This window comes from Brachyhypopomus gauderio, unplaced genomic scaffold, assembly GCF_052324685.1.
Source record: "Brachyhypopomus gauderio isolate BG-103 unplaced genomic scaffold, BGAUD_0.2 sc82, whole genome shotgun sequence".
Lineage (NCBI taxonomy): Eukaryota > Metazoa > Chordata > Actinopteri > Gymnotiformes > Hypopomidae > Brachyhypopomus > Brachyhypopomus gauderio.
In genome coordinates this window covers 386,897-408,863 of record NW_027506903.1, presented here as the reverse complement: position 1 = coordinate 408,863, position 21,967 = coordinate 386,897, and the positions used below count along the sequence as shown (strand labels likewise).

At 44.0% G+C, this 21,967-nt stretch overlaps 1 protein-coding gene and 1 long non-coding RNA gene across 4 annotated transcripts in view; one reads left to right on the top strand and one right to left on the bottom strand.

Annotated features, from left to right (window-relative positions):
- Window positions 1–797: 797 nt before the first annotated feature.
- The window catches only part of LOC143493169 (uncharacterized), a 34,683-nt gene continuing 13,513 nt past the window's right edge, over window positions 798–21,967 (bottom strand). Inside the window, exons 1-3 of one of the 2 annotated variants that reach the window (XR_013125357.1) lie at window positions 12,395–12,520; window positions 1,040–1,152; window positions 798–927 (exon numbers count right to left, since the gene is read on the bottom strand). This is a non-coding gene — a long non-coding RNA (uncharacterized LOC143493169). Of the gene's footprint in view, window positions 928–1,039; window positions 1,153–12,394; window positions 12,521–21,967 lie in introns of those variants that run through there. The other variant, XR_013125358.1, reaches the window with a different exon arrangement.
- The window catches only part of lingo3b (leucine rich repeat and Ig domain containing 3b), a 33,590-nt gene continuing 29,285 nt past the window's right edge, over window positions 17,663–21,967 (top strand). Inside the window, exons 1-2 of one of the 2 annotated variants that reach the window (XM_076991374.1) lie at window positions 17,663–18,109; window positions 20,620–20,720. The gene's annotated coding sequence lies outside the window, so the exon portion shown is untranslated. The remainder of the gene's footprint in view (window positions 18,110–20,619; window positions 20,721–21,967) is intronic. The other variant, XM_076991373.1, reaches the window with a different exon arrangement.

Genomic DNA, 21,967 nt, shown 5'->3' with positions numbered 1-21,967 from the left:
CAGAGGGCCAGCCCGGGACATTCTGCCGTACCCGCCGAGCCAAAGGCGGTGTTGGGGAAGAGGAACTGCTCTAGCTGGCCGACTAGGTCAAGCTGTTCGAAAAAATTCTGCCCAATTTGGAATTATGATCGATGATGCTCATTAGGTGGTCAAAAATATCAATAATGACTGAGTCTCTGCTGCCATTGCGACTTAATCACTCTGTCTAAATAAAGAGGTTTAATCACTTTGTCGCACAAGTTCATTAGACCTCGGTGTTTTTTTGAGCCTCAGGGGTCTTTGGGAAAGCAGTTTTTTGTCTCGTGCCATTTGTCATTCCATTTCGGATTATTGATTTTCCCGGCGTTCTCACCGGCGGTGGTCGCGAGGATGCAGTGGCATTGCCTCGCAGTTCGTCCTTGGTACCATCTGTCTCTGCAAGGACATTTCCCACAATGCCTCAGCTCCTCAGAGCAGGTGACAGAGACGGAGGGTGGCCATTTTAGCTGTCCAGTCACGAGAAACCCATTTACCCCTCCCCTCCCCTGGCTTTATCGGTCCATCATGAGCTGCCGCGGGTGATTGATTGGCAGCGTCGCGCTCCAATTGGGACGGCCGAGGCGGGGGGGGAGATACGTGCCCTTTGCCTCAGGGTTAGCATCTTTCAGCTGTGTGTGTGTTATCCACCTCAGAGAGAAGTGTTTCTCCCCCTGGCGACTGAGAGATACAGGCCTCAGCTCAGAGCAGTCCCCGCGGTGGGCAGACGACAGTGGCGACATCCAGTAGAGACCGTTTTATTTTTTTTTAAAGGATGCCATCTTTAAAACTGCAATATGGGAGATATAAACAAACATTAATACTTGTTGTCAGTCAAGTACTGTGGGGGACTAATCCTCAAGCAAACGTGTCGCACGAAGCTGAACCTTCTCCTGAACAACTGCCGGGTGTCTGTAAACAATAATAATAAACAATAACAAGCCTTTTCCGTGAGAACTGTTGCCATTATAGTTTTGCTAAGGTTTGCTGAACAACTCCACGAGGTGAATGCATGGCCTCAGACCTGTGTGTGAAGACATTGGTCCTGCGGGAGTGTATTGTGGCACCGGTGCTGCAGGCAAGGGTGGCGTGTGGGACACCCATAGCAGACGATCTCCCCAGGGCTTCGGGTGCTTCCTGGAGGGGTGGAAATGGTGATTTTTCTATAAAATGGGCCACAAATTTGTCATTACAGTTGATCGAACTAGACAGTGCTAGGAGGTAGAAGGTAGATGATGAGAATATTGTATAGTGTATTATATATATGCTGTATTTGTGTATGTGTGTGTGTACTGATGTTTGCTTGTTTAACACCTGTGTGGAGTTTGTGTGCATATCCTATGTCATTGTATCACTGTAATCTTGTCGGTATCTGTGTTTCAGAATGAGAGAGAGAAAGTGTGTGTGTGTGTGTGTGTGTGTGTGTGTGTGTGTGTGTGTGGGCTCGTGTGGACGGAGGCTGTGAAAGGGCAGCTGTGGTCTTGTGGGAGTTCTGCATTTCTGTTATGCTGTATTAACGCTGTAATTGGATTTAGGTGCAGCTGCGTATGTGTGTGTGTGTGTGTGTGTGTGTGTGTGTGTGTGTGTGTGTGTGTGTGTGTGTGTGTGTGTGTGTGTATTTGTGTGTATGTGTGTTTATAGTTGTGTGTGATTGATGCTGTAATTGGGATGCACACCACAGTCTCCTTGGCTGCTCCTGGCCATGAGCTCATATCTCTGAGTCTTCTAACTCGTTCGGCACGCTGCCTTACAGCAGTGTTTAGGCAATGACAGTTCAAACTCATTCAGATTACAGATTGACAGGATTAGTTACAGCTGACACTTCTAACTCATTCAGAATACAGCCTTACAGGATTGTTTAGACAATGACACTACTTACTTATTCAGAATACAGCCTTACAGGATTGTTTAGACAATGACACTACTTACTCATTCAGAATACAGCCTTACAGGATTGTTTAGACAATGACGCTACTTACTCATTCAGAATACAGCCTTACAGGATTGTTTAGACAATGATGCTACTTACTCATTCAGAATACAGCCTTACAGGATTGTTTAGACAATGATGCTACTTACTCATTCAGAATACAGCCTTACAGGACTGTATAGACAATGACACTACTTACTCATTCAGAATACAGCCTTACAGGATTGTTTAGACAATGATGCTACTTACTCATTCAGAATACAGCCTTACAGGATTGTTTAGACAATGACGCTACTTACTCATTCAGAATACAGCCTTACAGGATTGTTTAGACAATGACGCTACTTACTCATTCAGAATACAGCCTTACAGGATTGTTTAGACAATGACGCTACTTACTCATTCAGAATACAGCCTTACAGGATTGTTTAGACAATGACGCTACTTACTCATTCAGAATACAGCCTTACAGGATTGTTTAGACAATGACGCTACTTACTCATTCAGAATACAGCCTTACAGGATTGTTTAGACAATGACGCTACTTACTCATTCAGAATACAGCCTTACAGGATTGTTTAGACAATGACGCTACTTACTCATTCAGAATACAGCCTTACAGGATTGTTTAGACAATGACGCTACTTACTCATTCAGAATACAGCCTTACAGGATTGTTTAGACAATGATGCTACTTACTCATTCAGAATACAGCCTTACAGGACTGTTTAGACAATGACGCTACTTACTCATTCAGAATACAGCCTTACAGGATTGTTTAGACAATGACGCTACTTACTCATTCAGAATACAGCCTTACAGGATTGTTTAGACAATGACGCTACTTACTCATTCAGAATACAGCCTTACAGGATTGTTTAGACAATGATGCTACTTACTCATTCAGAATACAGCCTTACAGGATTGTTTAGACAATGATGCTACTTACTCATTCAGAATACAGCCTTACAGGATTGTTTAGACAATGATGCTACTTACTCATTCAGAATACAGCCTTACAGGATTGTTTAGACAATGATGCTACTTACTCATTCAGAATACAGCCTTACAGGATTGATGACACTGGCATCCTGTGCTGAGCATGTTTTTTTGTTTTTTCTTTCACTGACCTGGACTTGAAAAGTCACATCCTGATGTGAACGGTGTCACTGAACTGAGGATTAAACATTCGGGGCACTGGTCCCCCAGGACAGCCAATCAACTGCAGAGTGACAGGGTTACTAGTCAAGCAGGAAATCAGAAAGTCGCACCTCAAAATAAAGAGGCATCACTTTTTGACAGCCCTGCTTTACACACTGACTGCTGCGACCCAGGCGAGCTGCCTATCTCCACAGCACCTAGCCTGTCCGTCCACTTAAGCATGGCTTAAGTGTCCTCTGTGGCTGTCTCATTATCCTTGGGTTTACGCCAGACACCTGGACAACATAAAACATCTCATTACAGTAGTGGCCCAGGCCTCTTTCAAAGTGTAATAGCTGTTCGCCCATGACATCGGTAATGGTGTGTGTCTGGTGTGTGTCTGGTGTGTGTCGGGTGTGTGTCGGGTGTGTTGGTGTAGATCTAGTCATTGTGTTTTTTTTGTGTGTTGGAGCTGCACGGAACTATTTGTTAAACACTAATTGTAAAAACAGCCTTTGCAATGTAGATATGCAAATTAGCCTTTTAATAAATCACAAGTTATTATTATTATTATTTATGTGTGTGCATGTGTGCTTTAGGCACTCTGACTAATCTCAGTGGTTCCAATGAACTGTGGGTGTTTTGATGATTCACTGTATTCACATGGTCCATAAATCCCTACCAAATGTTGTATAAAAAGGCTAAAATCTACCTACGTCATGCTAGTGTTTTTAATTCATGGCAAAGTGTGTTACAATAAAATATACTGTAAAATCTAGTATTTTGTCCACATTGCATAACATTAGTGTATGTGTTTATGTATGCATGTGTGCATGTGTGTTTGCATTTGTGTGTGTGCATGCGGTGTTTGTGTGGGGAGAGAGTTGGGTGGATGGTCATCACAGTGTTGTGTCACAGTGTTTGTTGCTCTCCTGCACGTGTGAGTGTGTTTGAGACTGTGTACTTATCTCCGAGGTTTCTAGGTGACGCCTGTGGTTGAACAGATGGCATCGGTCAACGTGCTGTCTGCCCCTCCCGCTGTCCTAGTGCCCTCAAACCCGACGTGGTTTCACCGTTGTGCAGGATCACACATGCTGCCAGGCGCATGACCGTACCCTGCAGGTGCGCGGAGGTGACTCCGCCCACCTGGCCATGTCCTTTACACGCCCAACAAGGCATCGAGCTGAGACGCCTCTTCCGCATATCCACAGGTGGCCACTCTAAACCGACGCCCAGAGCAAAGGAGACAGACAGAAGAAGCTTCTAGAAGGTGGGAGGTGGGCTAGCTTTAACCATGGAAATGGAAACATCGTATTATAACGATTTTATTTTTAAAATATAAAAGGCTGAAAGGTGCCGTTTTTAGACATCAGGTTCGGAGCTTTGCGTTTCAGTGTTATAAATATATAAATCTGAGAGCAGCAGTTTCTCGGACAGAGATAACACCTTGTCGGTTCTTGCTTGTTTTCATGGCTGTTCTATCGAGTGTCATGGCGGGAAAAGCCGCTTTGTGTGTTGCGGCTCCTGAGTGTGATTTTGATCTCTGCCATGGAAACCCTGTAACACCTCTTTTATGACTTTACCCCTACCACTTAAAACCATGTTACACTATTTTTGGACCTAAAAACCCTTTTTACGTCAAGAAACCATCACAGTCGTCTGTCACCTCTTACTCTTGTAACTACACCACTTTCAAGTGCATTTGCATTTAGTTACACGATCCATATTAAATAATATGCCTAATTAATATAATATATCAAATAACATAATATAATTCATTATTAAATAATAATAAACCTTTAAGCAAGGTAGAAAATATCAGCTTCACTTTACTGGCAAACATCTCCTTCCATTTCCGCAGCTACAGAGGCTGACACTGGGTGGCATCTCAACAGAGCCCTCTCTCCTGCAGAGGCAGCGAGTGTGTCAGCTGTAGCTAGGATACCTTCACCTAAAACGTACCAGTAAAACACCTAAAAGGTAAGAGTGGATGAAACAGGAAGCTATGAGTTGAATAAGAAAGATCATAAAAAATTAGATGAGGGGAAAATGATACTATGAAACAGTAATATTAAGGCAACAATTGAGGCTATGTTAAAAAAGGCTAAAGGTGAATCACTTATATGATTCATATGTTATATATGATTCATATGTGTGTGTGAGAGGTAATAAAAATGAATGCATGTGTGGGTGTAGTACACAGGTTTCCAGAGAAACAGAATGCTTCAGTCTGTGGACCTTCATCAGCTGAGCAAGCAGAGTACTTCTCAAGCGGAAGGAAGTGAAAGCAGTTTATACCACTGCTGGATGAAGGATGTCTGTGTGAAATGTTCTGTTGCTCTGGAAACCTTGGATAATTTTTACTATATCAACACACACACACACACACACACATTTATACACTACATGAGTCATGGTCATCATAAGAAACAAAACAATACATTCTTGTTAAATCTATTTGAAAACACTTTAGCACAGTCCCAAGGCCGATGTCATTTCTGCGACAACTTAAAAGTGTACGTAGATCAATAGTGTCAAATGGAGGCCTTAAAACCCTTCAATCCCTCGTCTTAAGAATTTATATCAAGAAAAATGAAGACAGATTCATTATTTATATCGTTTCAGTCTTGTAATACATTTATCAAAGCTTTATACTGGCCCTAATACTACAAGGAAACTTATCATGAAATATTGATTTCATAAAACAATAATCTAGGGTATGGCATAGATACAAGACATTTGGAGTTAAGTATAGTATAATTTAAGCTTAATTTAATAAAATGATGAGTTTATTAAGAAGGGTTCATGTCTGAAATGCATTACATTGGCATTTAAAGTTGCCTTGTGAGTCTTGCGTGTATTTTTAGAGTGGTTGTGAGAAAGTGGAAGTTCCTCAGTCCGTGACCAAAGCATCAAGTTCAGAAACTGTGTCACTATCCATCAAACGTGTTTCATTTAGGGTTTGTGCTTTAGCTGTACTTTCTGGGACAAAAGTAATAGCAATCACACATTGCTCTGCATGGGTTCTGGAGACCCAGATGGTGACCAGGAAGGTGAGTCGCAAAGAAGCACGTTCGTCTTCTGTTCGTTCCCTGCTTCACGCTGAGTCTCTGCTACTCAATCAAATAAAATGGAAAGCATAAAAATTACCACCTTTCACCTGGTTGGGTTGAAGAAATGTCGGTTACTTTCTGATAGCGTGAAAAGACTTCATAGCTGACGGACAGGGCAAAGCCCTCGCGGACCTTAACTGTGGTGAGCTTTGTAAGAGCAGAGTGCAATGGTGCTTGTAGATTGGTGAACTAGTTCTGAAGGTCAGGATTCGCTACACATTGACAACTCTCCCTTCCTCCTGAATTTATTGAAGTATCACAACAAAAAAATAACCTCGTGAGAAAAGACTAATTAAAAACCATGGCTATACTAGAACAACTCCACTGACCCTGCGATCAATGTCTGGAAGTCACTCCATCACAGTGGACTACAGCACTCCGAGGTGAAACTTTAGCCTGAGGCTGCAAAGCCAGTCAAGAATCTCCCTTCAGCTGGATGCCTTTCTCCTTTAAACCTGTGGCTGTTTTCACATAGGTCCTGGACACTACCGATGACAGGCTCATGGTGACATGGAAGTCACACTGTTCAAAAAACTTACAAAAATGACAACATTCTTTAGATCCAGATTGAGAGAGGGAGATAGCAGTGTGGCCATTCCCATAATGACTTAAACCAGGCACATTAAGTCTTAGTATACATTGATACACTGAATGTCCACATATGCCCAGCTGACAGTGCTGTTCATTTCAACTCGAGTAGTGACAGTGCTGTTCTTAACTCTGGACCAGTGACAATGTTGTTCTTTACGCTGGAACTGTGCTGTTCTTTACTCTGGACCAGTGACTGTGCTGTTCTTTACGTTGGAGCGGTGCTGTTCTTTACTCTGGACCAGTGACAGTGCTGTTCTTTACACTGGACCAGTGACAGTGCTGTTCTTTACACTGGACCAGTGACTGTGATGTTCTTTATTCTTACATTTCCACTCTTGTTCCATTTACAATTGCAGCATTTAGCAAGATGCTCTAATCCAGACTGACTTACAAAAGTGCTTTAGTTGTCTACTCAAAGCATCTTTACCTAGCACATATAGGTTAGAGTCCAAAAATACCGAAACCAGAATTGAGTGTCAGTGCTGAAACCTAGCTTGTACAGTATAATGCAGTACAGTACAATACTATAGTTTGCAAGATAATTCAAAAGTAATTACAAAATAAAACTGATAATAAGGACACAGGGAAGGGTAGGAGCCAAAATCAAGAAGTGTTATTAACACTGAGAACTTGCTGCGGTTCTGAGGATTCTCACTAGGTGTGAATGGTCAACAGTACTGGGAACATGGTGTTTATCACTGTCGGTCCGGTCAAAAGTCAAGTGGATTGAGCAGAATCCAGGCAGCACCAAAGGTTAATAGGCATTACAAGAATGGCAACACTACCCGGAAGAGCAAGAGGGAAGTTTAAATAGGAAAGTAATTAGAGGCGATAAGAACCAGGTGGGGATGATTAGTATTCTGGAGAGTGTGAACATCGCTGAGGGTGTGTGCTGTGGGGGTTTGATCTGGGCATGTTTTGTAGGGAAATGCTTGCAGAACTCATGACAACACTGGGCGAGTGCAAACATGAGATCTTTCAAGTGCCTGATTAAGTGCTTTTGAAAGAGATGAGTCTTCAGTCTGCCTTTGAAGACAGCCGGAAGTTCATTCCACCATCTGGGTGCTAGGATGGAGAAGAGTCATACTGGTTGTATTCTATGGATGTCAAGGATAGTGGTTCAACACTTGAAGATCAAAATGCTTGAGGTACAGGTGGATGCTCAACCACTGTCTTCAAGTAGGAGGGAGCAGGTCAATTCTGACCTTGTAGGCAAACATCAGAGTCTTAAATCTGACGTGAGCAGGTACAGGACTCCAGTGAAGTGAGTCGAATATTGGACTGATTATGGGAAGATTCAGCAGCATTGAAGTCCAGCCATGCTACAGGGTTCTGGAGATGACAAGAGGGTGAACACAGGGGTGGCCTCCTAAGAAAGAACAAGATGAAACCCACATTACCAAGTCAAACTTGTGACGCGATCTGAGACCGACAGCTGTTCATCTGCAGTTACACCGAGGCTTCTTGCACTTTCAGATTAAATGATCAAGAAGGTCTTCAGCTTTAGGTCATGAGCTGCCATCCATGATGAGATCCCTGTCAAACATGCTGAGATATGGATCGAAACCTGCATGTCAGAAGGTGAAAAGGGTAGAATTAGCTGGGTATCATCAGCATGGCAAATTGTAGGAGAGTCTATGGGAAGATATTACATCGCAGAGGGAGTCTAGATATAAAAGACGAGTCTGGCCTCCCCTACAATTCACAGCCGTCACAGGAGACACCGGAGACTACTAACGAGCACTAAAACCAGGTTCCAGTGGCACCTTTTATATCATATAACATGTTCCTGCCTCCTCCAGTTCTCCAGGCAGGAGTTCTCAATGTGATCAACTATAAAACACTGAAATAAAAAAGCAAGCTGGAAAAGCTGGAGAGGCTGGTTGGTAATGGTGTAGTGGGTTACAACGCTGCCTTTTCTCTAGGGGATTGGGGTTCAATTCCTTGTCAAGGCAGATGCTGTGTGCAATACTTCTAAGAAAGCTTGGGCAAGACTCATAACACTGCACTCATCTACCGCACCGCCTACCATGATTGAAAATTGTAAGTCTCCCTCTGGACAAGTGTCTGCCAAATGCAGTAAATGTAAAGAAAATTTTGACTCAGCAGTGCATAGGCTGACATTTTGGAACTTCGGTTTAGCAGAATATTTTCTAATGCCTTCTTTTTCCTTTGCTTGTGCCAAGTTATTCCGACGGCACCAGTCACTGCTGGGTGAGGGGACTGGGGAACGTGATCACACCAGACTGGAGAGTAGGCCAAGATACTGCAAGTGCCTCGGCTAATTTCTAAATGATCTCGCTTAATCTGATAGTCTGACTCTTGGTCCTTCAGGTGACTGTGGTTTAAGATGCCTCAATGTGTTTTATTTGTGACCTTAACTGTGCTGTGAGCAGACAGCAGTGAGACTGCACACGTGCCCTGGATCAGGGGTTGTAGAAGGTAGCAGGGGCAATTGTAGAAGGCAGCAAGGGTTGTATATTATTTTCATGTTTCTTTCCTACATGAAAAGCATCACTGCTGTCGACTTTCTCTTTCAACCTTTCTACCCCCATCCTCCTTCCCCAACACCTACCCCACCCACTCCCCCCAACCCCTCCATGCCTGATTCTCCATCACCTGTGCCTGCTACATGCTGGCAGTGGTTCTATTTTGGACAAGTGTAGGGGGTTTGTGAGTGATTTGGTTTGATCACAGGCCTCATTAGACTCTGAAGAGGCGCTCTCGACAGGTTAAACAGCAGAATGTGTTTTGATCTGAAAACAATGTCGTGTCATTGTGTTATATTCAGAGCTGTATTATTACTGAAGCATTACCGAGTGTGTGAGTGTGTGAGTGTGTGTGAGTGAGTGTGTGTGTGTGTGTGTGTGTGTGTGTGTGTGTGTGTGTGTGTGTGTGTGTGTGTGTGTGTGTTGTACCTGGGAAAGAAATCAAAAGCAACATGAGTCTGTTGTGTGTGTATGTGTGTGTGTGTGTGTGTGTGTGTGTGTGTGTGTGTGTGTGTGTGTGTGTGTGTGTGTGTACCTGGGAAAGACATCAAAAGCAACATTGCAGGAAAGTTTTATTACAAGTTTCTTGGGTTTGAATGACTTTAAATGCAGAACAGTGTCAAATGCTTAGGGATTAGTGATTTAACACAGTTAAACACCTGGAACACACACACACACATATATACACACACACACACACACACACACACACACACACCCAACTCACACACTATATTTCCAGGTCATGCCATCCTGTTATTCTTTCATGAATCCACAGAGATGCACTTTTCAGCACTGCACATAAACACTGTGGAACCTCTGAACTAATAAGGAGCTCATTTGCATTTCGTCAGCTTGCTTTTACCTCCATGTCTGGTTGGCACTGCCCGGCTCGAACCCGGATATTTTTGGAAGAGTTCCCTCAGCTGCCTTCACGTGTTTGCAGTGTGTGTTTGCATTTTTCTGCCAGAGAGGCTGCAGGATTCAGCTCCTTTTGCAGAAGTGTGTGTGTGTGTGTGTGTGTGTGTGTGTGTGTGTGTGTTCCAGGTGTTTCAGCATATGGCTGAGCTGTCTGCTTTGGCTCTGTTTTCCAAGCCATGCTTTGACCCTACGGCAAGTCCACAGGGACACGTGAGTTTGAGCCGAAGTTTTGGCTTAAATTCACTCCTACAGTGTTGTACTGTGTGTGAACTTCGAAAAAGTGTTTTATATGTAATTTTTCTGCTGCTCTAGATAAGATGAAAAAAATCAATGGCTTTTCTCCTTCGATCGTCCTTGGAATACAACAATCCTCTCAGTCATGTACCTGAGTTCCAGCAGGCTGTGGTGTACTGATTTCAGGGACATCATCAAGAAATGAATATATGTGCACTAGAAGGCTACATGAAACTCGTTAAAAGTGAAGTTATACACAAAATGATTACATTACAGTTTCGTAGAACTGGGTTAGTTACTGCAGTTTTTACATCTGCTATGTTAACTACCATATTCCCATCTTTGAGTTCATATTCTCTTTAATTTAAAGTCTTTAGCACCTGGTTTCTCCTAGGATTCTCTGTTCTTGTTATACGCACGTATACACTTGAATTCCCACTCATTCCTCATGCTTTTAACTAGCTACAAATTTCTCAGTGTTGCTACTGAATAATTCACATTAGGTGCTGAACAATATGCTTTATGATTAATAACTAATAAGCACCTCGGGAATCCGCGATGAACATTGACATCAGTACCGGACCTTGCAGACTGTAACCGAGGGCTTGATTAGTGTTTCAGACATTAACATTCATAACCCCCCCCTACCCCCAACCCCCACCAGAGACCCGTTTGGTTGGTGCCGACCTCTGAAGTGAGGTCCCAGGGATAGACCCAATGACCCGGGATGCGACCCGTGCCCAAAAGTTATTTGCTCTGGCTACGCAGCCCCTTGTTTGTGGGTGCTAATTAGGTGCCCACTGTCGCTAAGGAGGAGAGCTCGTTAGCGGAAGCAGGTGGCACGGACCTCAAATAAATGCTTGTAGACATCAGTGAGAGCAGACTCTACTTCAAGGACATGAGGGAGTGGAAATGCAGCCATCTAGATTTCCTTCGAGAATGGATCTTGGAGTGTTAGATTACTGGGATCTGGGATCTGTTAGCGAAGCGTCTGCCCGTGTGCCGTGGCCGCCACTAGCTGAAGAAATTCTGAAGAAACATTTCACAAGAAGAAACACTGCTATTGGTAATCGTTGTGTCCAATCAGGTGTTGTGACTGCATGGCCTTTTCTTTTCAATGTATGCCTACAGATTCAAGCTTGACCCAGTAGTCAACCTTCCGTTAATTAGGTCCCTTTATTCTGTACACAGTAGTGTTGTGTTTAGCAGTTCAGGGCTTCATTCTGTTGTAATCAAAAAAATAACCATATATATATATATGGTTATATATATTTATATATATATATTGCTTTTATACTGCATACGTATACAATGCAACAATCTATTTCAATGTATGATAATGTAACCTGAAGGGGAACTCAGAACCGAGTTATACACGTGTGGGTACAAGTGACCTTGGTCAGCAGGCGTAGGCAAATATATACTACTGTGTAGCCATTTGACCTTACTGGCAAAAAACAGCAATGTTTATATTCACAGCTGTAACAAGGAAACCTTTTTATGAAAAGGTATGACAAATATAAAATAGTCCATTTATATACACTAGTTTGGCCTGTGGTGTATCTTTTAGAAATACTTATTGTTACATAATGTGCCTTTAATTATTTCACTTTGTATGTTTAGTGCAAATCGCCTATATGTTTCTCCCTATATAAACGGCACATGTACACACACATACACACACTCACTCACACACAGCATACACAGTATATGTTGGTAAAGGATGTGACTCGCCCACACACACTCATTCTTCCTTGAGAAAGAAAGATGGCAGCCTCGGGGAAGCTTAACCTCCAGTCTCAGATCCTCGGTACATTTTCTCTCTCTCTCTCTCTCTCTCTCTCTCTCATCCTTCTCTCTTTCTCTTCTTCCCTTTCTTTCTTTCCTGCTCTCAAATCAACACCCTCGCCTCCGACGTTGAGATTTAAGAGGTCCATACCAAGGGTCTATCAAGTCCTTACCTTTCTCCACCCACTGGTCTCTGTGTGAGAGCAGCAAAACGTGCAATTAGCACGCCGTTGCTAAGCTGAAGCTCCGTGAAGACTGATGGCTAATGCACTGTGCAGTCATGAAGCAGAAACATTTACATAGTATCTTCCCTCGGCCTCATTGTGTAACACAAGAGACTCAGCTGTCCTATGTCAGAGTGAGCACTTCAGACTCTGTGGGAGACTGGCAGCACTGTGGGGTGTGTGTGTGTGTGTGTGTGTGTGTGTGTGTGTGTGTGTGTGTGTGTGTGTGTGTGTGTGTGTGTGTGTGTGTCTACGGGGTGGGAGCTGTCATTCTCCATCTCCTCTCACTGCCGTTCAAAGAGCACTCTGTCATTTGCACACTCCCACTCACTCTCTCTCTCCCTCTCTCTCTCTCTCTCTGCCTCTCATTTCTGTCTCTCTCTCTCACCCTCTTTCCCTTAGTTTCCACCTTTCTCTCTGTCCCCAGTCTCCCTCTTTGTGACCCTTGACCTCCATTCACAGGCATTTCACAGCATTAAATCAAGTCTCTTTGTTGGTGTTTTGAACCCCCCTTGAGACACAGTCTGAGAAAACTGTACCTGCACATTTTTGTTTGTGCTCTGTTTCTGGAGAGGTGGAGAGTTTCAAGCCAACGCCTGAAACCAGGGTGCTGCTCTCTCCATTAAATATGACCTGACCTCAGTATGCTCTGGTGTTACCTTACAGTTTTTATTTATTTATGGGGAAATGTGTTGGTGGGCTGCTTCCCAGACAGGCACAAGACAAAGTGTGCTCCTTTCATATTGTATATAGCAATGCCTCATAGTACGCGATATAGTTTGTTGCCCCAGAGGTAAACTAAGACTCAGAAGTAATTTACATTCTCAGGATTTGGGCAGGTGTTCTTATCGATAGCAATTTGCATGTATTTATCAGTTCTACAGTGTGTGTTCTCCCTGGGAGTCGAACCCGTGACCTTGGTGTTATTACCACCTTGTGTTTTTTTTTTCTTTACCTGCTTCTGTATGGAGTCTCGTTGCCTACAGGATCTCGGGGTGCACGTGCAAGGGGGCGGAGCTTCATCCGCATCGCCGGGGACGACGGCGGCCATGGCGACACATTTACATGCGCGTCAGGGCTGCGGAGGTTCTCGGGCAGAATAACGGCAGCGCACCTCATCGCCACAACACAGGCTCCGTTGCCGCGGCAGCACGGCAGGTTTCGCACGGGGGTCTCGGGAGGGTTCGTGCAGACAGACGCGTGGGACAGTCAGACAGATGAAGCGGTGAAGAGACTGACATTTTAAAGAGGAAAAAAAAGAGTCCATCAGTTCTCTCTCTCTCTCTCTCTCTCTTTCTCTCTCTCTCCCCCTCTCTCTCTCTCTCTCTTCAAAGCACAGACACAGACCTATACTGAGGGGCCAAAATGGTATTTCATAGCTGTCGTTTTTACTGCAGATGGGAACCAGGTTTTATATATATATATATATATATTTTTTTCCATTTTCATTCCATATTCTCTTGAGTTCATAAATTATTTTGCTCCCCATGAGGGATAATTCACAAGCACAGCTTAACAAATCGTCCTATTTTGGTGCTGTAATTTCTCACTGTCTATGACATGAGTAACAGAGACAGAAGTATAGCTGAGAACATTTCCTCATGCCTGGGTAGGGCGCACAGGAGCTGAGGGAGTTATTCTGGAACTTGGCTGAGAGGTTAGCTTTGGGCTAAGGGTTGTGCGACACACACACACACACACACACATATATACATGCATAGTGTGACTGATGCAGTGGGTTCTGGACACATGAGGACTTGGTAGAGTATAAACAGAATCAGAATACGAAGGCATTGTGTCCACAGCAAAGATTTTAGAATAAACATTTGTGAAATACTGTCAGTAGGAGTTAGCAAAAAACAAAACAAAATATACACCTTAAAATGGGTGTATCTTTTTATAACCACTTAATTGAAATGTGTCAGCCATATAACAACTACGCATCTATGTTTTAAGGTGTTTTTTTTTAGCGTAACCTTGTGTCACCCTCCTCGGTGCGTTTCCAACATGGCCGTGTTAGCCGTACAGCTCCACCTCTGATGCTTCTCTCTTCAGAGTTTTTCTTCTCCGATGTGTTTACACCCCTTTATTCCACAGTTCTTCATCCTTTACATCTCTTCCCGCTGAAGGCGGTGTTGTTGGTCTTCTCTTCCCTCACTTCTCTCTCTCTCTCTCTCCATCTTTTCTCCTATCTCTCTCTTCCTGGCTAATGGGCAGTCTAATGAAGTTGTCTGGGCTGATCTATTGCTCCCTGCCTAAAATGCAGTGCTACATAGATATCAAGAGCAAGGATGCTGTTAGTTTGAGCTTGTGAATAAAAACAAGCTGACAATTGCCTTATGTGTCAAAGATGGCCATTCAGTGCCTCTGCCAATGAAATAATATATCTGTGTGTGTGTGTGTGTGTGTGTGTGTGTGTGTGTGTGTGTGTGTGTGTGAAAGAGAAACTTGATAATTTTACCTACTGCATGACTCACATTCTATAATTACCTCAGGTAATCTATGCTTAAAACACAAAGTAAATAAATGAATAAGCAGTTATTTAATTGCACAATTAATTTTGATTGTTAATTCACACAACAAGTTCAGTTTGTTGATTTTTCTTAGGCCAGAATGCTAAGGGCTACAAAGTTAAATGTGATCAATTAAAGCTAAGAAACTTCATAGTTCTTTGAAGTTCGCTGAAATGAATGCACCAGGTGTTTTTCATTGACTATGTAAAACTCGACATCTAAGTGCATAAAGTTAACAGTCATGTTTATGTATTGATTTAATGTGAAAACAAGACTCCTTTAATGCTGGTGGGTAAAATAGAATTGAGGCAGCCAATTTGACCTGAGTGGCATCCCAAGCCTATAAAAAGATGATATAAATATGATGAATATTACATGATGCACAAGACAAGCTCAAATATTTATTGTGTTTGGGCCTCTGCTCTGATGCCCCTGCTGGTCTGGTGCCTTGTTTTTGAGGGGTAAATATAGATGTGTGAAGACAGAAGATGGTCAGAATGGATTCTAGTTGCAGATTTTAATCTCTTGAGTTCTGTACAATCAAGAGAATTTCTTTCTTTCTTTATTGTTATGTGGGCGAACACCATGACACACATTGAATGGGGGCCTTCCTTCAGGCTGGAGAATCTTAATGAAGAAATTTAAGAAGTAATAAAATGTAGATATTTTTTTGTGAATTCAGCTTTGTTTTTTACTTAAATTGTCTGGTGTGGTAAAAACATTCCAGGTCAGCTATCGCACACTTTGACTTTGATGTCAATATCAGTTTATCTGAACTCTTCCCCAGAGCTATTCAAGTGAAATTCAAAAGATTTATCGCTTTGAAGTAAATTGCTTAATTAAGTAGACTTGAAATTTTTAGGCAGACTGGTTAGTACAAATTATGCATTGCTGAATGTTACGAGTGAGTGAGTGAGTGAGTGAGTGAGTGAGTGAGTGAGTGAGTGAGTGAGTGAGTGAGTATGTGAGTGAGTGTGTGAGTGAGTGAGTGTGAGGGAGTGAGTATGTGAGTGTGTGAGTATGTGAGTGTGTGAGTGAGTGTGTTAGTGTGTGTGTGTGAGTGAGTGAGTGAGTGAGTGTGTGAGTGAGTGTGTGAGTGAGTGTGTGAGTGAGTGAGTGTGAGGGAGTGAGTGAGTGAGTATGTGAATGAGTATGTGAGTGTGAGTGAGTGTGTTAGTAAGTGTGTGTGTGTGAGTGAGTGAGTGAGTGAGTGTGTAAATGATTGAGCATGTGAGTGTGAGTTAATAAGTGAGTGTGTGTGAGTGAGTTAATAAGTGTGTGTGTGCGTGAGTGAGTGAGTGAGTGAGTGAGTGAGTGAGTGAGTGAGTGAGTACTTATAAAGAAACGGAGAGAGAGGAGTATGGAAGAAAGACAAGGTCATTTCTACACTGTAACGGGTGTTCCTGACATTGGAGCTTGTCAGGGGTCAAAGGTAAGATCACAGAGGTCATGGAGACTGTGGTCCAATTTTTTTGTGACTGGCATTTGTTAAGAAGCTTTAACAATATTGGCTTCATAATCAAGGTCACAATCAACTGTCCTACTTTATGCGTCCCACGCGATGTTGATAAACCAGTATTACCCATTCTGACCATGATCTTTGCTTCCAGTGGGAATTTGTTGGCTAAAATATAAAACTGCAACTTGGGGTTCTGTTGAACTAGCAGAGTGGAATGAAGAATTGTTAAAAATTGCTTTTGTGAGGTGTCTGCAATGACAATTTATATATCCAGCTAGCTTACATTGTTTTGTGCTTTGTAGTGTCTTAATGATACCTTGCACATTGCCTTGAAAGAGTGAAATAATGGCTTGAGAGAGAGAGAGAGAGAGAGAGAGAGAGAGAGAGAGAGAGAGAGAAAGAGTGATCCAATACTGTGGGAAAGTGCCACAGGGAGTCTGGATCCACAGCACCTAAAGGAGCTTCCTGATTGCAGGTCTTAATTCTGAAATAGTTCAAGTCTTTACACATTTTCTTTTGATTACATTTTCCCGCCAATCCTAACATGGTCATCAACTGTAACTGTTCAAAAATATGTAGCTAGCTAACACATGCTCCAGTTTAATCTAAAAATGTGTTGGCACATGATTCAAGATCACCAAAATCTATTGTGTGTTGACAACCAAAATGTTCTAAATTCATTATCAATTATTTGCTGTGACCTCAGTACCCTCCATGGCAATCACATGATGTCATTTCACTCAGGCAATAGGGGACCGTGAACAAACACGGAGGATAGAGAGAACGGCCATACCAGAGAGCTACTTTCGGTTCATTTTGTTAAGAGATTCCTTTTTCTGCTCTGAGATTCTGCCCTTCCTATTTACATTTGGACCTGTCCACAGGTTGTGGAGAGCAAGACTGAAGGTCCAGGTTCTTCAGGGAAGCAGGGAACATGAGCCTTATTGGCAGACGTTAAAGAGACCAATAAACTTGACACTGATCTTTGGACTCTAGTAATACACTATTGATTTATTTCACCCTGACACTGGTGGACAGTAAGGTTTTTGTATGTGCACCAGGCCTTTTAACGTCGGATCAATTACTCCAACGCGACTGTCAGCCACTCTCAGAATCCAATGGTAACAACCTTAAGTTATTCTCTTCTGATTACCCCTTAGCGATTCTGCGTATTTGATTACCATCTGCACTTGTACCACAATCCCTCTGTGTCGGTAAATCTACACGGCAGGGAGAAAGAGGCAGCAACAGCTCAACGCGGCTCCGGAGAGCGCGGTGCGCTCCTGAACCCCCTCACTCCCTTCACACATTTACACACACTCACTGAAAGAGAGATAAAAGAGGGATAAAAGAGAGCCGTTTTAGCCCGCCGTTGCTTCTGCGGAACGAGGGGAGAGTGCCCGGCGCTCACAGCCTCTCTGTGGAGGAGAGGGGCCCGTGTTTTGGAGGAAGGACGCGTCTTTTACCGCTCGAAAACGAACGACAATAAACTGTAGGAGGAGGAGAGTGTGACTAGAACACACAGGCGTATACACACACACACACACACACACAACGACTTGAGGACATTCGCGGACGCCGTTGTCTGACTTATGGACAGAGGAGAGCGGAGCGCGCGACGACACTCACGCGCACACGCACGCGCGCAGACAAGCGGATGATGAGGGAAGAGGAGCCACGCTTCGGTCGTAGGTGAGCAAACTTCTCCCGTTCTCACTCTCTTTTCTCTCTCGCACTCAGACGCATAGCTGGACCGATTAAAAGGTTTCCGTGCCGCGGCAGGTAGCTCCAAACGACCGCGTCGATCGCCTTACATCACCAAGTACAGGAAGATCTTGTTCTGGACTGGACCGTGTTCCCGTTAAGTGCTTGTAGGAGTTTTTGCTCTGTCGTCTCGTCTTTCTGCTTCATCGCAAGCGCCACTGTAACCCTGGCTGCGATGTGCTGTTAGGACAAATCTGTTACATCGTATTTAGTGCGTTTTCACTTGACAGGGAACCTTCGGTGTTTCGGTATGAATATCAGACGTGAGACCAACACAAAAGGATTTTGCGCCCGGAGTTTTGAGAAGCACTGACAAAATATGTGTTGTTGTTGTCTCTGTGTGTATTTGTGGCGTTTCTAGGTAAAATAAGATGCGAAGTAGCAGCCAGAAAGCAGAGTTTGTGTATATGTGTCCCTATGTCTGTCTCTGTTAAGTGATCCTAATGGATGTCTAAACACTTACACACGCACCTGCCACCGTTGCACGCCCGCCTCCGTGCGGCACAGCGAAAGCTTAAAACCACATCCAACCATATATATAACATACTAAGGGTGTTGTGATGCTGTTGCGAGTCGGTGTCCGCGCGCGCGCTCGTGTCGCGTGCTGCGTGCATCTCTCTCTCCCCCGCTCGCGCATCCGTGCCATTATCAGCGAGAGCGCTTCTGACAGGCGCTTTACTGTGTTGCCCTGGGCGATGAGGCGCTTTAAACAGGCAACAGGAGAACATCCAGCTGGCTACAGAAGCGTCTCAGACAGTCATGCGGAGATAGGGAGACAGGAGTGTGTCTGCAGCCACTTGGGTGCTCACCTCTTGACCCGCGTGTTTGTGCATCGCTGTATTAAAGGTGTTAGGCTCGATATTCAGGATCCGATTCTCCATGTTATGACATCTGCTGTTCTCGCGGTTACTTAATTTTACTGAATGATCCTCTTCTAGTAATAACATCGAATGTGAGAATGACTACATGGCGCATGGCTTAAACAGATGCCTTACAACTATTATTACACTTACATTATATTACAACTGCGTTTGAGATCTCATTATAAGACCTCATTATTCGGAATATGAGCTTTGGAGAGGTATCCTCTGTGTTGAGACATGGCTGCTTAGAGACATGGGCACGATTTTCAACACAGGTGGCTTTAAAAGTGTCATGAAAGGTGCCAATCATCGTCATTGTAAAAATATGCTTGTGACTCTTTAGCGCAGAGAATGGTCTCTACAGTGGTACTGGAAGCCAAACTCTAAAGAAGTTGCTGGAGAAATATGCTGCCCTTGCCACCTGTAAATAACGTTATGGACTTACTCATTACATAGCTTGATGGTTGACATGAGCCTTATGTTAAAATATGTAGTTCCAAGGAAGACCCACAGAGCACTGGATTGGTGCTAATAGACCCTAAAATCATGTCCATCAAGAAAGGGATTTGCAGGAGCAACATGTGTTTCACCTTGTAGTGGATTTATTCATCGTCTTGACTGATTAGATACAGATTTTTTTTTGCATGTTTAAACTTAATTAAAACATGGAATCATGCAGATTATGGTGCTCTGCCAAAATCATTAGCACCTGCTGGCATGACCATTATGAATAAAATCAGCAAATTAGAATAAATACATTGTTTACCATAAAGATTAGCCAGACCAGACAGTTAATTATGAATAGTGTGCCTTATGTTGCCTAAGGCCAAAATTTGTGGATTTTTGAAGGAATCCAGTCTGGAAAACATTCAGTGTGGAATAATAACAATTCCAGATAGTTATCAATACTATTATTATTTGCAGGCTGGATTCCTTCAGGCACTCTGCAAGGGCATCTATGGGTGTCACGTAGCACATCTTGGGGGCTTGCTGAGGCCCCGCCCACTTGGCACCGGGTCTACCGAGCGCACCTCTGGTCATGCCCGCGGCCAGGAGAGGGGGCCTGAGCATGCGGTCCCACGCCACCCCCATGACCTACACTTTATACCAATTTGCCATGTTCTTAACTTGCATGAAATGAGAACAGCAAGCGGTTTTGTATGCATGCAGTGGAGCTGTGTGTGTGTGTGTGTGTGTGTGTGTGTGTGTGTGTGTGTGTGTGTGTGTGTGTGTGTGTGAGTCTGCTTGCCATTATTGTGCACTTGGGAAGGATGGCAGCTTTAAGTGGCTTGCCTAAAACCAGAGTAACTCATAATGTTCATAATGAGAGACGCTTCCCTTAGACTGAATTCCAGTCATTAGTATTCCACATCAACAGTGCTGTCATATATATTAGACTGTCTGATATGAAGAAATTACTAATTCCATCAATTTCAGAAGACGTACCTATTATCTCCTCTAGGGTGTGTATGTGTGTGTGTGTGTGAGAGAGAGAGAGAGAGAGGGGAGTTAGTCGGTGGTTCTAATGTAAAACTCTTTTGCACCCCCCCCCCCCCCCCCCCCCCCCCCCCCAAGTCCTTCAGTGTTTGTCTTGGACAAGCTGTGCACAGAGATCTGGAAGGTTTGGGATGAGTGTGTGATAACAACACATGGAGCAGCCGTAGCAGGTCTAGCAGGTAGGGACCATATGCTCACCCCAGCGCCCTGTCCTACATGCCCTGTCTGGGCCACTGAAGTTCCGGTGTGGAGGAAGGACACAAAGTCATCTGGCCCGCCACTGCTGCTCAGCAGACCAGCGTCTGCGCATACGTGTGTTCTCCTGTGAGGATGCAGGCGGCCGAGGGCAGGCGACCTCGATTAGGGACCTTTTATTCTTTATAGCCCACTTATGTGTGAGCTGTCTTTTAGCCGCAACGTCTCCCTGCGTCGGAGACCTTAAAGCAGGAGCGTGAGACGACCTCCCCATGCCAGCCTGCGTCTCGTCTCCCACGAATCGTTTGCGCTCTTTCGGAGGTTGCGTGAGATCAAGCTAACGGCGCTAAACCATCTTCGCGTCGCTCCCAGTTCGAGACTCGCAGCGTGCGCTTGCGAGACGCGCGCCAAGGTCAGCCCCCCCCCCCGACGTTTCCATGGAGTTTCACTCCATGCACCCCCCCCCCCCCCCCCCCCCCCGCCCCACCGCCTGCCTGTACCACCATCCCCTCCCCCACCACGATGTCAGTGCTGGGGTTCAAAGCAGTGTGGAATACATGGAGTCATCTTATGTACACACCAGCCACTGGAAAAAAGGACTGACATTGTCTCACATTCAAAGTCAGAGGGGCACAGAGCTAGACTTAGTTCCTTTGTCGTATTGTATGCTGTCCTATGGGATTCTGTCCTGTGGTTTTTGTGGATTTTCTTAGCATGCTAAAGGTATTTTTTTTGAATATTTTTACTGTATTAAAAAATGAAACACCACCAGATGGCTGCCTGGATACGTCAGGCATGAATCTCAAACGGCCCTTTATCAATAATGCTTCCTGATTAATCATTAACTAATTAAAAAGGCAGATGGCCTGTGGAAGGCATGTGATCAATACGGAGGGAAATTACAGACGTCGTGGACATGGAAGATGGATCCTGAGGTTTATGTCTGCAAGATTTATTCAATTGATTACATTTTTAATGCCCCTTCAGAAATAGCTGAGCCACTTTGAGTTTCCTTGGCCTGTAGCCCTGGCTTCCGCCTGAGCAGGTTCCAACGCCAAGAGATACGGGCACTGCCACTTTAGCTGTACGTTACCCACACTCTGCTCCATCAAACGTGCACCTGACCTCAGCCCATGTCATCATGCACTACGGAACACCATGTCCTGTGTTTACATCAAAAGTTACTTGGACAAATTTTTTGTTGGACAAAATCCAACAAAAAGGTGGATTT